Source organism: Pezoporus flaviventris, unplaced genomic scaffold, assembly GCF_033815535.1.
Source record: "Pezoporus flaviventris isolate CSIRO_AGI_PZ_B2104156 unplaced genomic scaffold, CSIRO_AGI_Pfla_v1 ptg000031l, whole genome shotgun sequence".
Lineage (NCBI taxonomy): Eukaryota > Metazoa > Chordata > Aves > Psittaciformes > Psittacidae > Pezoporus > Pezoporus flaviventris.
Window position 1 is genome coordinate 48,733,918 of NW_026892579.1, and position 7,078 is coordinate 48,740,995.

Genomic DNA, 7,078 nt, shown 5'->3' on the forward strand with positions numbered 1-7,078 from the left:
GCATTTTAGGCTAAAGGAGTATGTTAATTAAAAACCTATATGGATTTCAAAACTGGTATTGGAAATCATTTCCTTGTCTCCTCCAAAAGTAAGAACAGAGGAAATTGTGAGAGACTGTCCCTTACCAAACACATTGTGGGAATGGACCAGGAGATGATACTTGCTAAGAGTTACTATCACAGCCATACATATGATGACAAGTAATGTACTTTCCATTTCTGTCCCGTACTGCTGATGGGCCATGTAACTCAGATACGTTGTCCAAATTCCGTTGGTCTGAAAATTAAAAATAATATATTAATCTTCTTCAAGTTTTTGTATGCATCACAAAAATATCGTCCCCATTTTGGGAAAACCAGCAGATCAATCTGTGGCCCAAAAAAGGGTCCAGACTGCAGCAGTTCTAGTGAATGTCATAACTCAGGATTGCAATGCATTGTCAGGACCGTTTGGGGAAACTTGCATAACATCTGTTTGCAACATGCCTGATTCAAACCAGCACTCCTCCTCTCATGAATGCTGATGACTTTGAAAAAGTAAAATAAACTTGGTTGTTAATGCAAGCAATTGATTTTCCTGGGTGCCTATACAGATCTGCTTGAAGCAACAGAAACCCCACAACTTAAAATCTATGTATTTTACATTTACTAAATTTACTTCTTTTTACCATAGCTGTGTCCTTTTTTCTTCTTTTTACTGTTCTGATCTCACTCCTGTGAGCCATACTCAAGTGAGTACTCTTTATGATGCCAGAGGGACTACTCTTGTAGAGGGATTGATGTAGTTAAAAATCCCTGCTCACTGCTTTGAACATTTTTAGTGCTGCATTCTCATTATGTTAGCATAGAATGGGACATGTAAAGACATGCTTCAGTTTGGATGTTTACTCCCTAGGTTGTTTTTCACAGATGGTTATATTTTCAGGTTTCTTATTTGTCTTGTCCCTCTTACAAGGCGTGGCTAGTTATTTTGACTCAAACAGCTTTTGGCCTAATAGCATCTATGTAAGCTCCACTGCCATATTTTAGTACTGACAATATAAATAAATCATTAATTACAATGTTTCCTTGTTAGTTTTGTTTGGATTTTTTGCTTGTAATACAGAGAACATGTTGATAGACAATATTTTATACCACACATACTTGGAGATTTAAATGTGGTTGAATAATGAAAGATTATTTACTGTAGAAGTGGATTTAGACTAAATTCACTAATCCAAGTATTTACTCATTCCCATTTTTTGTTATCTGTATGTGCAGAAAAATATTTGTGAAAAAAAAGTAACTCCGAGTAACAAAAGACAATGAAGAAACAAACGGGAGAAGGACTGGAGCCACACTCCACTAAGTATTGCATAAAAATTTTGTAGAGCTCATTCCCAGTAAGACTCAAGTACAAGATTTGTAGTTTGGTCGTACGGGCAGATGTCTGAATGCTTCTGAAAACAAATGCCATTGGGAATGACTGTATTTCAAATGGAACCAATTTATAACAAATGCTGAAGCTTACAGCAGTGTTCAAAACCCTTTTATCTCTAGTAGTTCACAAAAGACATTAAGATATCTGAAACATGTATTAAGAAGCCACAACATCTGCTGTGGCAGGTACACCACTGGGAAATGGGAAAAATAAGAACAAGTACTTGAGCAAAAGAATCCTGCTCCATTAAACATGGCTCAGGGAATGAAATGTTACTGGAACTTAGCAATGTAAAAAGACATTAAAAGTGGCCGGGATGGAAAGGCTTCTTTGCTCCATGAGTTGTATTTAAGAACACAAAAAATATTTGGAGATGGGAGATTTTGTTGTCACATGCCCCTATTTTACAAGGAAATCAGGAATGTATTACAACAAAAGAAAAAGTCCTTCATCCCTTATTCAGAACTTCTGTAGAGCTTTTCAGCCTCGTGAGGACCAAAGGGGTCTATTCAGTCAGTTATCATTTGCTTCAATCATGGGCAATTTACCAGAGATTACTTTGCAGTATCTCTGAATAGGTATAATATTCCAAAGAATGGAAATCAAATCATCTTTTCAGGACTCTATTTATAAGCTCTTCTGTGCCCCTCTCCGTCATGCTGTCAACTCATCCTGGTTTCAGTTGAATCTTGAAATAAAAAAAGATTCACAAGAGATCTTGCTTTTGTAAACCTGCCTTAAGTCCTGTCCTGAGGGGATGTTAGGAAATTTAAGGTTGTGTGGTTTCTCCTTTGAGAAATGTCTATCATAAAGATAAGACCATGGGATAGAAGTCTGGAAACCCCAAAGAAGTGGTGTCCAGTAGTCAGGATTGGTACTACCTTGAACTTGAACACATGGTGATACAGTCACTCCACATTGCAGGCATTTTGCAGTGTTACTGCAATTTTATTAAAGGTAGCTCATTTCTGAAGACTAACATGATAATTTTAAAAATGTACAATAATTATGTTTTAGAATTAAATAGTTAATGTTCAATTCTGTTACCACCACAGCTATCTCAAGATTCTTTTCCACACTACAATAGATAGTATTCGTGCAACTTGAAGCAGGATCAGAGAGTAGACTTCTCAGATTACATTAAATGGGAGTTATAAGAGTTACCTCCTAATATTTCAAAATTATTTTTCCATCACATCCAGCCATTAGCTTCCACAACATTTTGCCCCACTCAGCTAAGGTTACAATAGATAGTTTTTCTAATACTAGTAATTGTGTAAAACCCACAGGCTGATGATATTTTAAGCCAGGGATCTGCAGGGTCTGTTTTTCACTATCATTCAGGGCGTAAATTACTTCTATCTTGGACAAAAGTGGCAAATAATCTCACTTTGGTGTTTATGATCACTAAGCATATGAAAGCAGCACTTCCAGCCTGTTACTATGCTGAGTGATGGATAGCTTTGTAGTAAGAAACAGACTCTGTACTAAAATGCTTAAAATAAAAATAGGCATTTATTAACACATTTGTAGATAAGCTTTAGGACCATAAGAATCCAGAATGACTTGATGAAGGTCACACAAGAAGCCCATCAGAAATATAATTTGTCCATCAATCTCCCAGGTCTTTACACAGTCTTAACTTTAGAAGTTTGTTTTCTTGTTACAGATCCAAGAACGATCTCATAAACTACACTTCCATGTCATAGATGTAATTTCATTGAAGAGTGTCTTTGAGAATTCACATCCTATGTTATTTATAAATCTGTGTTACCTGCTACAAACAGTTGCTTAGGCCATCCTGAATTTTTCATGGTTTTAAGCATTCCACTCTACTTGTAAAACTGAAGCTGTATTCACTTCTCTTGTGGATTTACAGACCAAGAGTGCAGCAGCATGTGTGGATACTCCTTTCATTGCATGGAGGTAACACCCTCTTCACAAATGCTGGTTCACCCAACATCTCCCATAAAACAATGACTCACTTTTCTATTGCGCAGCAAACTCCCAGAAACGGCAGTTCCTTGAGCTTCTTCTTCCTGTGTGGTAGCCTGCAAGGTTTAACATTCTTGTGAGGAGCATGTGGGAAAAGGACACTGTGCAGAGGAGTGTGCTGTCTTTGTCAATGGAATTGCCAAGTATGGAATAACCAGATTCTGTTTATTTTACAGTCCCACTTTCCTCCTGTTCCATTACAGCTCTGTGTGCACACACTTACAAAAGGCTTCAGGCAACGACTGCTATCTCAAGTTAAGGTCAATCAATACAGCTGACTTGCTGATGTTTAATTATAGGTAGCTGATGGTTTCCTCTGGCACGGGTTAACCTTGTTAAATATATGGTTTAAAATTATCCCTTCAAAATTAATTTTCTGCTTGTTTTTAGATACACCATGTGCACTGGTTCTCCTGTGACCTTGATGGGATGGGTGGTGACAGCTAAAACACTGCTTCACTTCATCGACACTGAGATTCACTCCTACATTATAAAACAAGTTCAGGGGTTGTAACTATCTTCCACACCAGTGCATCTGATCTCTCCTGACAAAGGGGGCATGAGATTGTTGTATTCATCTCATGAATACCCTGTAGAGTGTTTCAGTGTACTCAGTCTGGGCTGTTTGCTTCTATTCGCCACCCAGTAAGAAAAGGACCATTTGCTTCTGTTCATCTTGCGTACTATTTCTTGCCAGAGAAAAAGCTGTATGAAACACACAGTCTAAAAGGGTTTTAGTGACATCTTGATTGTAACAACTTGAAAATATTCAGCTTTAAGAAAAACTGATTTGTTACATTATAGAGGGGTTGAAGACACAGTAACATCTTCCTTAAGATTTTTCTTACTCCTATGCTTTGTCAATAGTTTCAGTCCTGAGGGAGAACAGCTGTACTTAGAAGGGCTTTTAAGAAACCACTATATTCACTAGGACACCGATGCCTATTGTAATAGGTCAGCATGTCTCCAGCTGTACTCTGATTTCCAGTAATAGACTTAATCTTCTAAATCAATACCTGATTGCAGTTGGGAAGCCTGCATCATTACACCAGGTAAATCCAATCTTGCCTCCCTCCATGCTTACCTCTGGGTCTGTACGTTTTTTACAGGAAAGGCCCCCAGGTAGGAGTTAAGCATATTACTGAACTTCTGTGTTTAATGAAATGGAGCCAATGTGCTTAAAATATTGTAAGAAAATATAACAGTCCAGAAAATACAAAACAACCTTCTGAAGTTTTACCTAGGGCTTTGTAAATTACTTGGACTTTTCAACGGTGATGTGGTATGATAGTTGTTTTAAGTTCTAAACATACAAAACCTCATTTAATAGAATCCATAAGTAACACTTGTGACAAACAAGTGCCTTCTATCCAAAATTATCGGTTTATTCAAAACAGTAAAGAAATCCAGGGAGAATAGAATCTCAGAAATTTGTATGTTTGAATAAAAGACTTCATGTCTTTTATACCAAAACAAAGGGAAAATTTCTTATTATTTTCCCTGAAGATTCACAGGCAGGAGCTGTGATTAGATCTCATCCAGTTAAGACTTGACAATTAATCCAAATTGTGTTCTAAGGATTTAGTGCATTGTGATATACATGACAAAGAGGAAGAAATTTAAATTGTCAAGGGGCAGATTTTACTTCTTTTACCCACCTTTACTGAACTCTGAGACTAAGCAACTTATTTCAGTGTTTTTGAAGAATGTGATTGTAATTGTTACAATTAAGGCGTTGTGGGAACAGGTCCCACATGAAGACGACATTCAATGAAGTATCACCTTTGATCACACTTGTAAATTCGCAGTGGATTTCCCATTAATTAATATGAATTAGCTGGTTGTGGCTGTTCAATTTAGGTTAATTCTAAATGTTTCACAGTGCATCACTAATCATGAAAAAAAACGAACCCTTATTAAAAAGCACACAGGTAATCGCTGCTTTTGCTCCACTCCGTGCATGTTCCCAGGCACTGACTGCTCTGCCGCGGTGTTTACTTTGGATAGCTCCTAGCACCACCATCCATCCCGCCAAGTGAGTCTTCTCCAGGGGCCCAAAACACCTCAGAATCACAGCTCCCAGCGAGCGGAGAGACTCCGCTAAATGCTTCTTGCCTCCCTGAGGATTCTGTCTCTTTCTCTCCTTTCTCATGTACCCTGGGGAACTCGGGGGCTCTGCTTTCCAACCACCACGCTGCTCTTTTGTCCTCCGTGCAAGGCCTTGGCAAAGCTTCTTTTCACATATGTCAACACTCGCCCTTAATTAGTCCTTCCAGCATAATGAAGCATTCCATCGCCAAATGGCTCAGTGTGCGGCTGTTCCTGCCGTCGCACGGCTGGAAGGACAAAGGGCTGGGGCAACTCCGCGCCAGTGCTGCGGGAGCAGCCGGGCAGGCTGGAGCAGAGCTGTGGGCACAAGCCGGCTGTCACAGACACTGGCCCCATTCTATGCTTTGTAGTCCCCGCTGAATGCTGCGTTTTGTCCGCTGCCCGTCCACGTACAGATGTATAAACTCTCTTTTGTTCTTCACCCAGGAGGGGAAAACTGCGTTGGCAGTAAAACGCATTGACTTAGCAGACAGAAGCCTACCCGCGCCTCCACGGGTTAACAGCAGCCCCTTGCTCAGGGTCACGAGCCGCGGTGCTGAACCAGGTTCCTGTCTGGACATTTTGTCCCCTGCCCCCAGAGAACGACCCGCAGAGGGGAGAGGAGGACCGGGCTAGGATGCAGCGGGCCGCCAGCTCTGCCGCTCCACGGAGGACAGGGCAGAGGAGGGGAGGGTTAGCACCACGGGAAGCTTCTCTTCGCCCCGCGCACCCCCCGCCAATGCAGATCCCCACGCCGCCACACTCCTGACGCGGCACAGCCCTCCCCCGGCCCACCCCCCGACATGGCGGCGTGGCCCCGCCCCTCGGCGCTGGGGGCGGAGCTTTGCGCCCCGCCTCGCCCGGTCCGGGCGGGGGCAGCGGCTGTTTCGGCCGTTGGCGGTCGCGTAAGCGCGGTGTACTGTGGGACACTGCCGAGCTGGCGCGGCGGGGAGGCCGCTGAGGGGCTGTGGTGGTGGCGGCGGCGGCTTCCGTCGGGTGAGTTGCTGCGGGGCAGAGGCTATGCTGGTCGGGGCAGCGCTCCTGCCGCTCCGACCGGGTTTGAACTTTGCCCGCGGCCGCCCTGAGGGGAAGGGCGGGCTGAGCCTTCTCGCTGCTTCGTCTTGGCCGCTTCACCCCGCTCCACCGAGCGGCCCCATGTTCCGTCCCGCGCGGAGCGAGGCGTCAGCGCGACGTCCCTCGGCGCAGGCAGGTCGGAGGGGGTTGTTACCTGGGTCCCTCTCTCGGCTCCCCGGGATTCTACTTACTCCGCCTTACAGCCCCGTTATGGTCCGGTCGTCTCTAACAATACCTCAGGCGCTGTCCCCCGCGGGGCTGGCGTGAGCTGCGACCGGTGTCTTTAAACACTGGCTTTGGCAGGAAGCGCGGAGCCTTGCTCCATGCGGGGCTGGGCTGAGCGGAAAAAGCCCGGCCTGGGCACCGGGAGCGCGGGCACGCGCCGGTGTGGCAGCCGCGGGGTGGGCATGTTTCTTTGCAAAGTGCTCAGCCCTTCCACCCGGCTGGGGGGTCAAGAGGCGTGCTGTGGTTTTACGCGGGCGTATCGGTCGCATTCAGGCCA